This window comes from Scyliorhinus torazame, chromosome 1 (assembly GCF_047496885.1).
Source record: "Scyliorhinus torazame isolate Kashiwa2021f chromosome 1, sScyTor2.1, whole genome shotgun sequence".
In the NCBI taxonomy this organism is placed as follows: Eukaryota; Metazoa; Chordata; class Chondrichthyes; order Carcharhiniformes; family Scyliorhinidae; genus Scyliorhinus; species Scyliorhinus torazame.
Window position 1 is genome coordinate 52,820,905 of NC_092707.1, and position 19,287 is coordinate 52,840,191.

At 48.6% G+C, this 19,287-nt stretch overlaps 1 protein-coding gene across 2 annotated transcripts in view; it reads left to right on the plus strand.

Annotated features, from left to right (window-relative positions):
• The first annotated feature begins 1,940 nt into the window (after positions 1-1,940).
• The window catches only part of gal3st1a (galactose-3-O-sulfotransferase 1a), a 114,545-nt gene continuing 97,198 nt past the window's right edge, over positions 1,941-19,287 (plus strand). For both annotated transcript variants that reach the window (XM_072493085.1, XM_072492904.1), the window contains exon 1: positions 1,941-2,673. The gene's annotated coding sequence lies outside the window, so the exon portion shown is untranslated. The remainder of the gene's footprint in view (positions 2,674-19,287) is intronic.

The window sequence follows — 19,287 nt, forward strand, 5'->3', positions numbered from 1 at the left end:
GCTACAGAGTAAACACAGTTGGAACTGAACCATCCCCATCGCATACAAACACACACCTTTGTCCTGCATGAATCCCCCACACATACAAGCACCTTTGTCCTGCATGAATTAAAAAAGAAAATCCCACATTTACACCCATCAACAATAAACAATAATCAGCAAGATATGTCAGTCCCCATAATAACAACGATCCCATCCGCCCACCAACCCCCAAACCTCAGCCCACATGTTTATATAAACAAATGACAAAAAGGAATCAGGGATTACCCATAGTCACCCTTAATCTACACAGCCCCCCTCCCCCACCCACCCACCCCCAACTAATGTTCGATGTTATCCAGTTCTTGAAAGTCCATAATAAATAGTGCCCATGACTTGTAGAACCCCTGCATGAATCTTAACTATAATTTTTACCCTTCTTTACACAGAAACATTAAATTAAACCCACTTAAAACTATACCTTATTTCTAATGTTTATCATATAAATCCCTGAAAACCACCTTTGTTTTCCTAACACGGTTGGTATTTGTGCAATTCCTTTTTGAAACATAGAAACTCGAAGGAGTAGGTAATTCGTCCCTTCAAGCCTGCTCCGCCATTCAATATGATCATGTCTGATCCTCTATCTCAATGCCGTATTCCTGCTGTCTCCCCATACCCCTTGATGCCATTTAAATCTAAAGATTTAACTATCTCTCTCATGAATACATTCTGTGACTTGGCCTCCACAGCCTCCTGTGGTAGGGATTTCCACAGGTTCACTACCCTTTTGAGTGAAGAAATGTTTCCCCACCTTGGTCCTAAATGGTCTACCGCATATCCTGAGACTGTGTCTCCTGGTTTTAGATTCCCCAACCAGGGAAAACGCCCTCCCTGCATCTAGTCTGTCCAACCTTGTTCGAATTTTATACATATCAGTCAGATCTTCTCTCATCCTTCTGAATTCCTGCAAAGTGAGAATTGAATATATCCCAACCACACTGTCGGGCAGTGCAGTCTAGATCCTAACCATTGCTCTTTTTAAAAAAAGTTTCCTTGTGTTTGTTCCTTCAGCTATTTTGCCAATCACCTTAAATCTGTGTCCTACAGAACAGTGTTTTTCAAACTTTTTTGCCCGGGACTCATTTTTACCAACCGGCCGACCTTCGCGACCCATGCCGGCCGACATTCGGAACCCACCATTTTCTCTTACTTTTAATGCGAGAGATGAGCCTGGACTTGTATTCTATAGTCTAGAGTAGCGAAGAATGAGAACTGACTGCATTGAAACAGGCATTATTCTCTCAGAGCTCTACAGAGCAGATGCAGAATGTAAGTTTTCCTCAGGTGGATAGTTTATAGCCTGGGGATATAGTCTGCAAATTACAATGCAACGAGTTTGGACATAGATGAGGAGCAATTACTTAATTTAAAGTATTGCAAAGCTTTTTAATCTCTAAAATTCACTATCAAAAGAGAGTTCTGCAGGCTCAGCCGTTGAGCATATTCAAGTCAGAGATGCAGGAAGACTGAATTGAATTTTTAGAAAAATCTTCTCCTGGGTCAGCGCACTGACGTCAGGAGGAGGCGGTGTTTCTCTCTGGGCTCCGGGCATGTGCATTGATGAGCGGGCACGCATGCACAGCATGCTCACATTTTTAAATCCACTTGCAGTCGGCATTTTTAAAAGGCGTAAAGTAAAATGGGAACGATGTCATTTGAAACATGAAGGTCTGATAAAACCCGAAGGAATATGAGAAAAAGCAAGCAAAAATCCCACAAAGGGTTAACAGCATTCCGAAAAGAGAGTTTGAAATGCAGACAGCCTTTATCACACAGGCGTTAAGAGAACAGCTCTAAAACAGCTTATGCTGTAATCTGATACCTTTCAAGTTAGAGAAATTCTAACAAATTTTTTTCAGTGACATAAAGGGAACAGTATTCCACCCTTTCATAGAAGTTAATTAGTTTAGCAAACAATTGATTAGAATTGCCAGAATCTTAAGTGAATTACGTGAAATAATGTACATTTGTGAATAATAGAAACTTCATGCCATCAGTTAAAAGTGGAAGACTTGAGATAACGGTTGAGTCTACTAAGGCAGAAATTAACACCAAGCAGGAATCGGTTTAAACATGACGAGAACTGGATGTATCACTCCTCTCAGATTTGACAAGCATCAAAGCATTTTTTACCAATGCTTATCATTGAAACATCCTCTTGTTAGACATGATGGAAACTAGATGAACACAATGGACAAACAAAATTACATAAATGAACAGAAGACATTACTTGAAGATAATGTCATGTAACCAGCACAGCTGTTAGGAGGATAATAAATAAATATCCTGAATCGCTAGCAACCAAACACTTCCAGCTCTCAGAGCTGCTTTGGTAGATGGGAAGGACTGAATGCAGGAACCGAATAAGGGAACAAAGTTACTGAGAACACCCACAGATAAGAAGAGAGATTGTCAAGGGGGCCACAAAGGTCCAAACAACCGGAACAGAAATTCCAGAAGCAAGATTTCTTTTTTAAACTTGTTGTAAAGAAACAAGATATTATCTTTTGAAGTAAAATAAAGTAAGTTTAAAAACTCACTTTAACCTGAAATAGTAGTTATTACAAAATATCAAAAAGTCTACTGTACTATTCCCTCAAAGGCTGGACTCAGGATCGAAGCTACTGAGTGGTAAGTAGATAAAATCTTCTTTGCAGATATAGGTCATACCAGAAATAACTTGAAATATTAGTTTGACTAAGTCTGCATTAAGGAGTCAGGGAGTGAAAATCCTTGTACACCATTTAGAAAGTCTTTTTGACCCTTTTTGGTTTCGGGGGAGATTTCTAATAAAAGTGGTGATTTTAAATTCAAAGGCGGCCATTGTGGCTGAATACCCATGATCAGGAACGCTGCGAAGGATGGCTCCACGACCTTCCCGACACCCACCCACAGGTCGCGACTCCCAATTTGAAAATACCTGTTACAGAATCACAGAATGATTATTAAACAGAAAGGCTATTTCATCCTTTTGCTTCTGTGCTGGCTGTCTTGCTCTCCTCTCAACTTACTCTTCTCCAATGGTTTATTAGCCACTCTCTCAGCCTGCCCTGCTACCTTCAATGATTTGTGCACATGTATATCTTTCTCGGCATCCCATTTAGCAAGCACCCTTTAGTTTATATTGCCTCCTCATTCCTCTGACCAAAATGAAGCACCTCACACTTCTCTGCATTAAATTTCATTTGCCACGTGTCCACCCATTCCACCAACTTGTTTATGTCCTTTTGAAGTTCACCACTATCCTCACAGTTTATAATACCTGTTTTGTGTTGTCCACAAATTTTGAAATTGTGCCCTACACAAAAGCCGAGGTCATTAATATATCATCAGGAAGAGCAACGGTCCTAACACCTCACCATAAACCTTTCTCAACTGTTCACCACTACTCCTCTTGCTAACACTCAGCCAATTGTGCAACGTGTTGCACCTGTCCTGTTTATTCCATGTGCTCTCATTTTGCTCACAAGTATGTTATGCAGCATCTTATCGAATGCCTTTTGGAAATCCATGTAAATCCACATCAACCACATTTACCTTCATCACAAATCTCAAGCAAGTTAGTTGAAAACAATTTGTCTTTAACCCAAATTTGGGCAAGGGACTGGTAATTTTGTCCCGAATGGTGGACAGGGCCCGGAATTATGACGGGTGGGGAGGGGGGGGGGGGGGCGGGGGGGGAGAGATCCCCCGGTCAGAATAGTAACGTGGAACGTGAGGGGTTTGGGGAGACCTGTGAAGAGCTCGATGGTGTTTGAACACGTAGAGAGCCTAAAGGTAAATGTAGTCATGCTGCAGGAGACACACCTGAGGGTGAAAGGTCAGGTGAGGCTCAGGAAGGTTTGGGTGAGTCAGGTGTTCCACTCTGGGTTTGATAGGGCTTGGGTGATAGCGTTATTAGTGGGCAAGAGGGTGAGATTTCAGATGGAGAAGGTGGTAGCAGGCCAGGGGGTTAGGAATGTGATGGGGGCATTAGGGAGGAGATTGGTGGCACTGGCCTGTGTATATGGCCCCAACTGGGACGATGCAGGTTTTACGAAGAGGGTGCTGGGTACCATCCCGGACTTGGACACAAACAAGCTAATAGTAGGGGGATTGTAATATGGTGCAAGAGCTGAGGCCAGACAGGTTGCAGCTGCACTCACATGCCCAGTCAGGGAGCAAAGGCGCTGACTGGGTTCATGAGAGAGATGGGAGGAGTGGACTTGTGGAGGTTTTTGGATCCGAGGGAGTAGGAGTATTTGGTTTTTTTTTCCCCGGTGCACAAAGTGTATTCGAGGATAGACTATTTTGTAGTTGGGAAGGTGTTACTGGCTGGAGTCAAGGGATCGGAGTATTCTGCAATAGCGATATGATCGTGCGCCGCATTGGGTCGATGTGGTCTTGGAGAGGGAGGCGGCCCAGAGACCAGGGTGGAGAATGGATGGGTGGTTGTTGGGGGACCAAAATCTCTGCAATAAGATTGGGAAGGTGATTGAGGAGTATGTGGGATTTAATTGTGCAGGGGAAGTGTCGCAGGCGGTGATGTGGGAGGCCCTGAAGGCAGTTGTTAGGGGAGAGGTGATCTCGTTTAAGGCTAAGTTGGACAAGGAGTGTGGGTTGTATAGGCACTTATCCTTATTAAATGTGGATGCCAAGACATTGGCGAAGGTGCTGGCTGCAATGTTGGAGGTGTGCCTCTCTAAGGTGATAAGTCAGGATCCGACGGGGCTTGTGAAGGGCAGGCAGCTGTTCTCGAATGTTAGAAGGTTGTTAAATGTGATCATGAGGGGAAGGAGATGGCTAGATGCGGAGAAGGTGTTCGACCGGATAGAGTGGGTGTACTTGATGGGGGTCCTAGAGAGATTTAGGATTGGGCTGAGGTTGACGGCGTGGCTACAGCTGCTCTATAGGGAACCGATGACGAGTGTTCGCCCGAACAACATGGGTTTGGGGTACTTTGCACCGGGGTGCTAGGAAGGGGTGTCCTAAGTCCCCCCCTGCTGTTTGCACTAGAGCTAGAACCATTGGCCATTGCTCTAAGAAGTTTGGGGTTGTGGAAGGGGATAGAATATGGGGTATCCTTGTACGCTGACGATATACTGCTGGGAGGGGTGGGGAGGATATAATGCGGCTGCTCCAAAGATTCGGGCTGTTCTCGGGGTATAAATTAAAGCTGGAAAAGAGTGAGTATTTTATGGTGTCCCAGCCAGGAGTGGGGGTGGGAGTGGGAGGGCTGCCATATCGTAGGGGGGTGCAGCTGGCACATGACTGGGCGGGGGCTCCATAGGTATAATTTTACAAGTTTTGTTGGAGGGTGAAGGTCAGGTGGGACAACCTCCCTCTGTCGTTGGTGGGCCGGGGGCAGGCAGTTAAAAAGAATGCGCTACTGCGATTTCAATTCTTGATTCAGTGCCTGCCGGTCTTTCTGCCCAAGTTCTTTTTTTAAGGATGTGGACAAGGTGAGGGGGTGGAAGGTAGCCAGATTTTAGGAAGGTGGTCCTGCAGAGTGAGTGACAGCGGGGGGCAGGGACTCCCAAATTTATTATATTATTGGGCAGCGAATTCAGGGATGGGGGGAGCGGGGGTGTCCCGATGGGGTCAGGGTGGAAGAGGGCTTGTGTAGGGGGTCGGGGTTGAGGGCGCTGGCAATGGCGCCGCTCCCTTTAGCCCCGGGTAAGTGTTTCGGGGAGTCTGGTGGTGACGGCAACATTGAAGATCTGGAGGCAGTTGAGACAGCACTTTAAGCTGGGGGCTGGATCGGGGGGGGGGGGGGGTGCTGATTAGGAGGAATCATAGGTTTGAGCCAGGGAGTCTGGATGCGAAGTTTCGGAGATGGGAGGAGAGGGGGATTAAGGTAACAAAAGATCTATTCCTGGGGGGACGATTTGCGAGGCTGGAGGAGTTGGGGGAGAAGTACTGGTTGATGCAGGGGGGAAGGGTTCAGGTACCTGCAAGTCCGAGACTTTGTGAGGAAGGAGTTTCCAACCTTCCCTATAGTGCCGGCCTCCTCACTGTTGGAGGTGATACTGTCAGCAGGGGAGTTAGAGAGGGGGTGATGTCGGCGATCTATGTGAAGATTTTGGAGGAGGATAGGGTGTCTATGGAAGAGATTAACGCCAAATAGGAGGTAATGGAAGAAGGTTTGTGGTGGGAGGTGCTGCAAAGGGTGAATGCCTCAAACTCATGCACAAGGTTGGGGTTGATACAATTGAAGAAATGGGTGTTTATAAAATATCTAGTGGATGTACCTTTAAGAAATGGGTGTTTATCAGTGATGTCAGAGTGTGGGTGGAGCTGGGCTGTCTGTCTGCTTTACTTTCACTTTAGGCTGCTTGTTACAGTGTGTGTTTAGTTTTGTTTTTGTTTTGGAGACACTGCAGTCACAGCAAGATGTGTATGAATCTCTGCAAGCTTATGAATATCCATTTGGTGATTTCAACGTGGTAACTGTTCTCAGTAGTGAAGTTAAACCTGATGTCTTTCTGTACAAAGGGTTCTTTTTGTTTTATGGATGTTGTAAGGAAAGATTAAGAGTTACTTATAGAGTACTGTATTCTTTGGGGGATTTATTGGTGTTGATAGTTGTTAAGATGTTTACTGTGGGTTTATAAAGTGTTAATTGGTTTCATAAATAAACATTGTTTTAATTTAAAAGTACTTTAACTCTCTGTTCACTACACCTGTAAGGTAAGCCCGTGTGCTCCCCATAACCACAATCTATTAAAAGTTGTGGGTCAGGTGAACTCCATGATACACTTTGGGGTTCTCTAAACCCTGGCCCATAACAGTGTATGGGAAGCACCTCAAAAAGTGAGGTTGAGCCGGCTGTTTGAGGGAGTGGAGGACTCTGCGAGGGGGGTTGGAGGGGCCCTGCAAACCATGTACAAATGTTTTTGTCCTGCCTGAAGCTGGAAAGGTATTGGAGGGAGGTTGTTAATATCATCTCGAGGGTGTTGCATGTGGACTTGGAGCCGGGTCCTTAGAAACAATTTTGGGGGTGTCGGACCAGCCTGAGTTGCAGGCGGGGGTGGGGGCAGACGTTTTAGCCTTCACCTCGCTGATTGCGCGTAGGTGGGTCCTGCTGGGGTGGAGATCAGCTTCTCAGCCCTGTGTCTCAGCGTGGCGGGGGGGGGGACCTGCTGGAATTCTTGACCCTGGAGAAGGTGAAATTTGAGCCGGGGGGGGGGGGGTGGGGGGGCGAAGGAGGGGTTCTACAATTCATGGGGTTTGTTTTTACATAGACATTATCAATAATTTTGGGGAACTGGTTGCCATTGAACACTAAGGAGAGAGGGGGGTGGGTGGTTGTTTTTTCTGTTTTTAACTTTAAAAAAAATTTGTGAGCCTGTTTCAGGCTGTATATTGGTGGGGTAATTTTTGCTATTTTTTTTTTCTTTTGTTGTTTGCATGATGAAAATGTGGCGATTAAAAAAGATTTAAGAAAAACATTTATTCCGAATGATCATTTCTAGAAGCTTCATTCCTGGAATTTCCCTTGCACCCTTCTTTGAACAAGGATTAAAAATTTGCTCATCTCCAGTCCTCTGGAAACATCACTGTATCTAAGGAAGATCAGAAAATATGGTCAGTGCGTCCAAAATCTCCATGCCTACTTAACTCCTCCTTATCCTTCATGTTTCTCGTCTAGTCCTGATGACTTATCAACTTTTAAACATGGCCAGAATCTCTAATACCTCCTCTTTATTAAATTTTAACCCATCAAATCTCGCAAATACCTCACTTGAGCAGCATTTTCCTTCTTGGTAACGCCACATGTGAAGTGCTCATTTAGTACCGTAGACATGCCCTTGTGTCCACTTAAATCCCTTGTTAGGTCCCTGATCAGTTTTGCTCCTCCTTTTACCATTTATATGTTTTTTCAAATAAATTTAGAGTACCCAATTACTTTTTTTTCCCAATTAAGGGGCAAGTTAGCGTGGCCAATCCACCTAACCTGCTCATCTTTGGGTTGTGGGGCTGAAACCCATGCAGACACGGGGAGAATGTGCAATTATACATTTTATCCATCTACTTCCATACTCACTACCACATGGCATTGAGTAATTCGGGGGTAACTAGTCTCCTTCCTCGATCCCTAAAATCTGCTTATCGGGCATCAACATTCTTTCAACCCCTGTTATTGGTACTGATATGGATCACGCCCTCTGGTTGTACACCTTCCCCCATCAGGGATCTCAGTCACATCCTTGATCCTCTCACCAGGGAGGCAACATCCCATCCTGGATTCACGAACACCAAATCAATTGTCTGTTCCCGAACTGTAAAGTTCCCCATCGTTATTGCTTTCCTATTCTTCTCCCTGCTCCCCTGTGCAGCTTAGCCACACACTGTGGACTTGGCCTTGGCTGCACTCTCCAGAGAAGTCATCACCCTAACCAGTATTCAGAACTGAATACAGTACCAGCTGGAGAGTGAGATGTGCTCAGGAAACTTCTTTACAACTGTCAATTCTTTCATGACTGCCTGGCAGGCATCCATTCCCCATTAAACTGGGAGTAACCAAATACAGAAGCATGCTATCCACGTAGCTCTCAGCCTTGAGTACACCACAGTGACATTAGTTGTTCTTCAAGCTCTGAAGCCCAGAGTTTAAGTTCCTGCAGCTGATAACCCATCTTGCGCACTTAAATGTCCAGGCATGAGAATTGTTCTGGAGTTCCCATGTGGCACAGGATGTACATCCGCGGGACTGTTCTTAGACTAACTAAATTATGGTGTTATTTCTGTTAAACTTTAACATAGGATTTTAATATATTTAATTTAAGTTACAGATTTATAGCTCTACGTTTGATCGAGCTCTCTAGCTAAAAGAAAGATAATAAAGCTGCAATACTCACCAATCAATCTTCTGGCTGCTCTGCTGTTTAAAAAAAAATCCTTTTTTATTAAGTTCTGATCCGCTTTTGAATCCCTCACTGCTGCGTTTGCTCCTGCTGCCGTCTTTCTTATATTTTCAGCCCTCTTCCGCAATTCATTGATCAGCTGCAGCCGCCACACTTGTTATCTTCAGTCCTCAATCCCACAATTTTATAATTGGATCGCCGGCACAGTAGCATAGTGGTTAGCACTGTTGCTTCACAGCACCAGGGTCCCAGGTTCGATTCCCGGCTTGGATCACTGTGTAGAATCTGCATGTTTGCTCTGTGTCTGCGTGGGTTTCCTCCGGGTGCTCCGGTTTCCTCACCCAAGTCCCGAAAGACGTGCTGTTAGCTGGACAGGCGCGGAGTGTGGCGACTAGGGGCTTTTCACAGTAACTTAATTGCAGTGTTAATGTAAGCCTACTTGTGACAATAATAAAGATTATAAATTATAAAAGGAAGCCTAACTTCCGTTAGTTAATTAAATATCATCAGCATTATTAGTTTCAATGCTATCTCTACCTCAATTGCCCAAAACACAAGTTAGTTCAGAGAAATTACACACATTACATCATAGAATATTTATCCTATTGACATCCAGTTTTAACAGGTTTTTCCTACACCTCTGAAAGCACTGATTGAAGCACGATCGATTGCACAAAACTTGAGTTGGGTACAACTGAGGCTTTATTGCTCGAAGATGTGTGGTTCCACAGCAGCTGGCGAAATGGCTGCAGCATGGAGGACACACATATTTATACTCCGCCTATTGGGTGGAGCCAGCAGGCAGGGACTACTAACGTACCTGTAGTATAGGTCCTACCATGCATCACCAAATAGAGGTGCTACAGTGGTTTACCACATTCCCCTGCTGTTTAAATTGAGTCCGGCAGGGCTGCTGGAGAACTATATACAACAAATGGTTTTTACATTTACAATATTTGATGGAGAGAAGGAAAAAAAAGTGTCTTTTGAAGTCCAGTGGACCAGTTAGAGGTTTAACCGGTCCGGGGCCTTGATGTGCCGCTGGGCGCAACGTAGTGGTGGCGGTGATGCCGATGCTGGTCTGATGTCCAGTGACTCCGAGAGGGTACCAAAATCATCTTCATCCTCGGGCGTGGGGAGGGGGAGGACGGATGGTCCTGGGGGGGTTGCTGCTGGGAGCGCCGGGGAAGGGGAGGGTGGCGCCGGGTCGGGGGGGGGGGTGTGTGTGTGAAACCTGCTGGTGCCAGGTCCCTGAGGGAGACAGTATCCTGGCGGCCATCGGGGTACGCCACGTAGGCATACTGGGGGTTTGCATGGAGCAATTGTACCCTCTCCACCAACGGGTCCGCCTTGTGGAGTCGGACATGCCGACGGAGCAGAACGGGTCCTGGAGCTGCGAGCCAAGTCGGGAGTGACACTCCGGATGTGGACTTCCTGGGGAAGGCAAAAAGACATTCATGGGGTGTGTTGTTAGTAGCGGTGCACAGCAGTGACCGAATGGAGTGGAGTGCATCAGGGAGGACCTCCTGCCAGCAGGAGGCCGGTTGGACGGCCCTCCATACCGTCCCATTCTCCCTCTCTACCTGTCCGTTTCCCCGGGGGTTATAGCTTATCGTCCTGCTGGAGGCGATACCCCTGCTGAGCAGGAACTGATGCAGCTCATCACTCATGAATGAGGATCCCCTGTCAATGTGGATGTAGGCGGGGAAACCGAACAGAGTGAAGATTGTGTTAAGGGCTTTGATGACGGTGGCAGGCGTCATATCGGGGCATGGGATGGCGAAGGGGAATCCGGAGTAGTCATCGACCACACTGAGAAAATACGTGTTACAGTCGGTGGAGGGGAGCTGAGGCGCTCAAAGGGCCAGGAGGCCTTCACCAGGCGCGCAAGGTCATGCCGGTAGAAGTGCGGCTTGCACTCCGCGCAGACCTGGCAGTCCCTGGTGATTGTCCGTACTTCCTCGATGGAGTAGGGCAGATTGCGGGCCTTTATAAAATGGTACAATCATGTGACTCCCGGGTGGCAAAGGCTGTCGTGCAGGGCCCGGAGTCGGTCTACTTGTGCACTGGCACATGTACCTCGGGATAGAGCGTCAGGGGGCTCGTTGAGCTTGCTGGGGCGATACAAAATCTCGTAATTGTAGATGGAGAGCTCGATCCTCCACCTCAAGATCTTATCATTCTTGATCTTGCCCCGCTGTGTGTTATTGAACATGAAGGCTACCGACCGTTGGTCAGTGAGGAGAGTGAATCTCCTGCCGGCCAGGTAATGCCGCCAATGTCGCACAGCTTCAATAATAGCCTGGGCCTCTTTTTCGACGGACGAGTGCCGTATTTCTGAGGCATGAAGGGTGCAGGAAAAGAATGCCACGGGTCTGCCTGCCCGATTTTGAGGGTGGCGGCTAGGGCAACATCTGATGCGTCGCTCTCTACTTGAAAGGGCAGTATCTCGTCTACTGCGTGCATCCCGGCCTTGGCAATATCGGCTCTGATCCGGGCGAAGGCCTGTTGGGCCTCGGCCGTCAGGGGGAAGTGAGTGGACTGTATGAGTGGGCGGGCCTTGTCCGCATAGTTTGGGACCCACTGCGCGTAATATGAAAAGGACCCTAGGCAACATTTGAGGGCCTTGGGGCAGTGGGGGAGAAGGAGCTCCATGAGGGGGCGCATGCGGTCGGGATCGGGCCCCAGAACTCCGTGCTGGACCATGGCTAAGCGGCTTGTGCGGATACACACTTCTCCTTGTTATACATGAGGTTGAAGGGAGTGGCGGTGCGGAGAAATTTAGCGAGGTTGGCATCGTGGTCCTGCTGATCATGGCCGCAGATGGTTACGGAAACGTGGCCCGCAAACCGTACCGGTCGACCATTCGGTCCATCTCCCTTTGGAAGACCGAAACCCCATTGGTGACGCCGAAGGGGACCCTAAGGAAGTGATATAGACAGCCGTCTGCCTCGAAGGCGGTGTATTGATGGTCCGATTTACGGATGGGGAGCTGGTGGTAGGCGGATTTCAGGTCCTCCGTTGAGAAGACCCGGTACTGTGCAATCTGATTAACCATGTCAGATATGCGTGGGAGGGGGTACGCGTCGAGCTCCGTGTACCTGTTGATGGTCTGGCTGTAGTCCACGACCATTCAGTTTTTCTCCCCAGATTTAACCACTACCACTTGAGCTCTCCAGGGGATGTTGCTGGCCTCGATGATGCCTTCCTGAAGCAACTGCTGGACCTTGGACCTGATGAAGGCAATTGGGGGAAGGGTAAATACGATGCTGTCAGACAAGAATTGAAATGCGTAAGTTGGGAACATAGGCTGTCAGGGAAGGACACAAGTGAAATGTGGAACTTGTTCAAGGAACAGGTACTACGTGTCCTTGATATGTATGTCCCTGTCAGGCAGGGAAGAGATGGTCGAGTGAGGGAACCATGGTTGACAAGAGAGGTTGAATGTCTTGTTCAGAGGAAAAAGGAGACTTATGTAAGGCTGAGGAAACAAGGTTCAGACAGGGCATTGGAGGGATACAAGATAGCCAGGAGGGAACTGAAGAATGGGATTAGGAGAGCTAAGAGAGGGCATGAACAATCTTTGGCGGGTAGGATCAAGGAAAACCCCAAGGCCTTTTACACATATGTGAGAAATATGAGAATGACTAGAGCGAGGGTAGGTCCGATCAAGGACAGTAGCGGGAGATTGTGTAATGAGTCTGAAGAGATAGGAGAGGTCTTGAACGAGTACTTTTCTTCTGTATTTACAAATGAGAGGGGCTATATTGTTGGAGAGGACATTGTGAAACAGACTGGTAAGCTCGAGGAAATACTTGTTAGGAAGGAAGATGTGTTGGGCATTTTGAAAAACTTGAGGATAGACAAGTCCCCCGGGCCTGACAGGATATATCCAAGGATTCTATGGGAAGCAAGAGATGAAATTGCAGAGCCGTTGGCAATGATCTTTTCGTCCTCACTGTCAACAGGGGTGGTACCAGGGGATTGGAGAGTGGCGAATGTCGTGCCCCTGTTCAAAAAAGGGACTAGAGATAACCCTGGGAATTACAGGTCAGTTTAGTCTTACTTCGGTGGTAGGCAAAGTAATGGAAAGGGTACTGAAGGATAGGATTTCTGAGCATCTGGAAAGACACTGCTTGATTAGGGATAGTCAGCACAGATTTGTGAGGGGTAGGTCTTGCCTTACAAATCTTATTGAATTCTTTGAGGAGGTGACCAAGCATGTGGATGAAGGTAAAGCAGTGGATGTAGTGTATATGGATTTTAGTAAGGCATTTGATAAGGTTCCCCATGGTAGGCTTCTGCAGAAAAGTAAGGAGGCATGGGATAGTGGGAAATTTGGCCAGTTGGATAACGAACTGGCTAACCGAACCGATAGAAGTCAGAGAGTGGTGGTGGATGGCAAATATTCAGCCTGGATCCCAGTTACCAGTGGCATACCGCAGGGATCAGTTCTGGGTCCTCTGCTGTTTGTGATTTTCATTAATGACTTGGATGAGGGAGTTGAAGGGTGGGTCAGTACATTTGCAGACGATACGAAGATTGGTGGAGTTGTGGATAGTAAGGAGGGCTGTTGTCGGCTGCAAAGAGGCATAGATAGGTTGCAGAGCTGGGCTGAGAAGTGGCAGATGGAGTTTAACCCTGAAAAGTGTGAGGTTGTCCATTTTGGAAGGACAAATATGAATGCGGAATACAGGGTAAACGGTAGAGTTCTTGGCAATGTGGAGGAGCAGAGAGATCTTGGGGTCTATGTTCATACATCTTTGAAAGTTGCCACTCAAGTGGATAGAGCTGTGAAGAAGGCCTATGGTGTGCTCGCGTTCATTAACAGAGGGATTGAATTTAAGAGCCGTGAGGTGATGATGCAGCTACACAGAACTTTGGTAAGGCCACATTTGGAGTACTGTGTACAGTTCTGGTCACCTCATTTTAGGAAGGATGTGGAAGCTTTGGAAAAGGTGCAAAGAAGATTTACCAGGATGTTACCTGGAATGGAGAGTAGGTCTTACGAGGAAAGGTTGAGGGTGCTAGGCCTTTTCTCATTAGAACGGAGAAGGATGAGGGGCGACTTGATAGAGGTTTATAAGATGATCAGGGGAATAGATAGAGTAGACAGTCAGAGACTTTTTCCCCGGGTGGAACAAACCATTACAAGGGGACATAAATTTAAGGTGAAAGGTGGAAGATATAGGAGGGATATCAGAGGTAGGTTCTTTACCCAGAGAGCAGTGGGGGCATGGAATGCACTGCCTGTGGAAGTAGTTGAGTCGGAAACATTAGGGACCTTCAAGCAGCTATTGGATAGGTACATGGATTACGGTAAAATGATATAGTGTAGATTTATTTATTCTTAAGGGCAGCACGGTAGCATTGTGGATAGCACAATTGCCTCACAGCTCCAGGGTCCCAGGTTCGATTCCGGCTTGGGTCACTGTCTGTGCGGAGTCTGCACGTCCTCCCCGTGTCTGCGTGGGTTTCCTCCGGGTGCTCCGGTTTCCTCCCACAGTCCAAAGATGTGCAGGGTAGGTGGATTGGCCATGATAAATTGCCCTTACTGTCCAAAATTGCCCTTGGTGTTGGGTGGAGGTGTTGAGTTTGGGTAGGGTGCTCTTTCCAAGAGCCGGTGCAGACTCAGGGGGCCGAATGGCCTCCTTCTGCACTGTAAATTCAATGATAATCTATGATTAATCTAGGACAAAGGTTCGGCACAACATCGTGGGCCGAAGGGCCTGTTCTGTGCTGTATTTTATATGTTCTATGTTATCCTGGGTGCTGTAGCGTCTGCTCCTGGTGGCAACGGGTTTGCAATCTGGAGTTAGATTGGGAAAGAGGGAAGGACCTTTAGGGTCGCGAGGCCGCACACAGTGAGGGGTGGTAACGGACCACCGAATTTAAGGGTCAGGCTCTGGAAGTCCAGGCCGAGGATAAGTGCAGCGCAGAGATTAGGGAGAACGTAGAGGCGAAAGCCATGGAACTCTACGCCTTGGGCTGTGAGCGTGACCGTACAGTACCCCCGGATCGCTACGCGATGGGATCCGGAGGCCAGGGAGATTTTTTGATTGGCGGGGTGTACCTTAAGGGAGCAGCGCCTTACCGTATTCGGGTGTATAAAGCTCTCGATGCTCCTGGAGTCCAGTAGGCAGGAGGTCACATGGCCGTCGATTTTCACGCTGGTGGATCCGTTGGTCAGGTTACGTGGTCGAGACAGGAGTGACATGGAGACGAGCCTTGGTTGATCGTTGGGTAATGGGGCGGCCGTTGAGTTTAGGTCCTGGAACGCCGTTGGTGTCCATGTGCTGAGGGGTGGACAAGATGGCAGTGCCCGGAGATCCTGGGGGTTACAAAATGGCGGCGCCAATGGAACGCACGTTGCGGGGGTGGAGCAAGATGGCGGCGCCCATGATACGCATGTGTTGCGTGGAGGAGAAGATGGCGGCGCCCATTGGTCGCACATGGCCTGGGGAGGATGGCAGTGCCCATTGTCCGTGACTGGGAGGGTGGGGGCAACCGCTGCCGCTGAGCGGGCCTGGCACACCACATCGAAGTGGCCCTTCTTCCCGCAGGCCTTACAAAGGGCAGCGCGGGCCGGGCAGCGTTGGCGGGGGTGTTTTTCTGGCCGCAAAAGTAGCATCGGGGCCCCCTGGGGATCGCTGGCTGCCGCATAGCACAGGCGTATTGAGTGGGTAGCGCCCCCGCTGGGGCGGCTGCCTGTCGGCCCATGAAGCGTAGGAGGAGTGGGCCACGCGGTTGGGGGCGTAGGACTGGACATTGCGCAGGACGACCGTCATGGAGAGTGCTAGTGTTTTAGTCTCTGCGAGGTCGCGAGTGGCCCCTTCTAGGAGCCACTGGCAGATAATATCGGATCCAATCCCAGTCACAAAAGCGTCCCGCATAAGGAGATTCGAGTGCTCCTCAGCTGTAACGTCCTGGCAGTCACAGTCCCGAACTAGTGGGATTAGGGCCCTCCAGAAGTCCTCGATTGGCTCACCAGGTAGTTGAGTACGAGTTGCGAGCGCGTGTCTAACGAAGAGCGTGTTTGTCTTCTGTTCATAATTTTCTTTGAGTCGAGTCATGGCGTTGGCGTAGTTTGGCACATCTTGGATCAACGGGAAGACTTTGGAGCTGAGTCCGGAGTACAATATCTGGATTTTCTGAGCCTCTGGAACAGGGGTCGGCGCCGCGTTGATATACGCTTCAAAACAAGCGAGCCAGTGCTAGAAGTCCTTTCTGGCGTCACTTGAGTGTGGATCCAGCTGCAGGCGATCTGGTTTAATCCGGAGGTCCATCTTCTGAATCTGATACTAATAAATTGAGGCACGATCAATTTGACTGGAGTCGAAGTTGAATCCAAACTGAGGCTTTATTAGTATCAGATGTGTGGCCTCCCACAGCAGTTGGCGAAATGGCTGCGAGCTGGAAGCCACGCATAGTTATACCCCGCCTCCTGGGCAGAGCTAGCATGCAGGGGCCACCGTACAGCCTCTACTATCAGAACACAGTAGTTTACCACAAACACGCATCGTCAAACTAAACTATGGCAATTGGGGTATGTCTCCTCAAAAAGATTGCGGGTTTTCTCGTGTTCATTTTGAGAAACTGGAAGGTCAGTATGCTTAATAATATTTCATCCTGTACCATTTACATCCGAGAATGTCAGTCTAATCATTAGATGTGTGTTGCATAGGCTGTTGATAATGATGTGTATCATGCTCACAAACTAATTTATTTATAACAGGTTGGCAAAAATAGCAATGAATGGTTCACGGGTCATTAAACCTGACTGGAAGAAAGTTGTTTACACATGCTACCTCTGAGTGCTGGCTCTGTCAGCCCTGTCTTTACATAATGTGACACGAAGAGTACAAATGTCACATTTGTCATCGGTAAGATATTTTTCTAACTACGATCCATCCAGATAATGTCCCCTCCTGTAAATATTTTCTGTGCTAAATGTTGCTGCCACATGCATTACTTGGAAGGATAGGCAGCGTCGGTGAGAACGGCAGTCAGCCATATTCCAAACCCACCCCATTCCTCAGGTCAAATGAAAAAGTGTGCGGGGGAGGGGGGAAGACAACACACACAGAAAAAGTGTGCTTGTTTAGCACACTGGGCTAAATCGCTGGCTTTTGAAGCAGACCAAGGCAGGCCAGCAGCACCGGTTCAATTCCCGTACCAGCCTCCTCGAACAGGCGCCGGAATGTGGCGACTAGGGGCTTTTCACAGTAACTTCATTTGAAGCCTACTTGTGACAATAAGCGATTTTCATTTCATTTCATTTCAAGTGACCTGAAGGTGTTTGGGCAAAGAATAGGTGATGATTGAATAGCAGTGATATTAGTAGACGGAACTAATAAGAATAATAATCATTCTTAGTGTCACAAGTAGGCTGACATTTTTTTTTGGAAAATATATTTATTCAAATTTTTTCAACAAATTTTCAACAAAACCCCGCCCAACACGAAAAAGAGACAAAAACACAACAATCAGAAATTATACATTGGATTTCCCCCAAAGACAATAACCCCCCATATAACAGTAGAAAACACAAATAGGGAAACCCCCCACCTTAGCCCAAACGTCACCCCAAAAGAATCCCCCCCCCCCCACCCCCACCCCTGGGCTGCTGCTGACCTCCTCCTAACGCTCCGCGAGATAGTCTAGGAACGGTTGCCACCGCCTGGAAAACCCTTGCACAGACCCTCGCAAGGCAAACTTTATCCTCTCCAGCTTGATGAACCCTGCCATGTCATTGATCCAAGCTTCCACACTAGGGGGCTTCGCATCTTTCCATAGTAGCAAAATACTCCGCCGGGCTACCAGGGATGCAAAGGACAGAATACCGGCCTCTTTCGCCCCCTGCACTCCCGGCTTGTCCGATACCCCAAATAATGCCAACCCCCAGCTCGGCTTGACCTGGACTTTCACCACCTTGGGCATAGTCCTCGCAAAACCCCTCCAAAACCCATCCAGCGCCTGGCACGACCAGAACATATGGACGTGATTTGCTGGGCTCCCCGAGCACCTCCCACATCTGTCCTCCACCCCAAAGAACCTACTCTACCTCGCCCCTGTCATATGCGCTCTGTGAGTAACTTTAAACTGTATTAGGCTGAGCCTGGCGCAAGAGGAGGAAGAGTTAACCCTGCTCAGGGCATCAGCCCACAGACCCGCATCTATCTCTTCACCAAGCTCCTCCTCCAACTTGCCCTTTAACTCCTCCACCGAGGCCTCCTCCTCTTCCTGTAGCTCCTGGTAAATCGCCGAAACCTTGCCCTCTCCAACCCATATACCCGAAATCACCCTGTCCTGAATCCCACCTGCCGGAAGCAGCGGGAATTCCCTCACCTGCCGCCTCACAAACACCCTCACTTGCATGTACCTGAAAGCGTTTCCCGGGGGTAGCCCAAACTTCTCCTCCAGCGTCCCTAAGCTCGCAAACGTCCCATCGATGAACAGGTCCCCCATTCTTCTGATCCCTGCCCGATGCCAGCTCCGAAACCCCCCATCCATCCTTCCTGGGACGAACCGATGATTCTCCCGAATCGGAGACCAAACCGAGGCACCCACCTTGCCCCTGTGTCGCCTCCACTGCCCCCAGATCTTCAGCGTCGCCGCTACCACCGGACTCGTGGTGTACCTTGTCGGCGAGAGCGGCAGCGGTGCCATCGCCAGCACCCTCAGGCTCGTGCCCACACAGGACGCCATCACCAACCTCTTCCACGCTGCCTCCTCTCCCTCCATTACCCACTTACGGATCATCGCCACATTGGCAGCCCAATAATAGCCGCACAAATTCGGCAGAGCCAGCCTCCCCTGTCCCTACTACGCTCCAGAAACACCCTCTTTCCCCTCGGGGTCTTATTCGCCCACACAAATCCCATGAGGCTCCTGCTTACCCGTTTGAAAAAGGCCTTGGGGATCAAAATGGGACGGCACTGGAACACAAAGAGAAACCTCGGGAGGACCGTCATTTTGATCGACTGCACCCTACCCGCTAGTGAGAGTGGCAGCATATCGCATCTTTTAAAATCCTCCTCCATCTGCTCCACCAACCGTGTCAAATTGAGCTTGTGCAGGGGCCCCCAACTCCTAGCTACTTGGATCCCCAGGTACCGAAAGCTCCTTTCCGCCCTCTTCAGCGGTAGCTCGTCTATCCCCCTTCCCTGGTCCCCTGAATGCACTACAAAGAGCTCACTCTTCCCTACGTTGAGTTTATACCCCGAAAAGTCCCCAAACGCCCTAAGGATCCGCATGACCTCCGCCATCCCCTCCACTGGATCCGCAACATACAACAACAGGTCATCGGCATACAACGACACCCGCTGTTCCTCTCCCTCCCCAACCAATCCCCTCCATTTCCTGGACTCCTTCAGTGCCATGTCCAGCGGCTCAATTG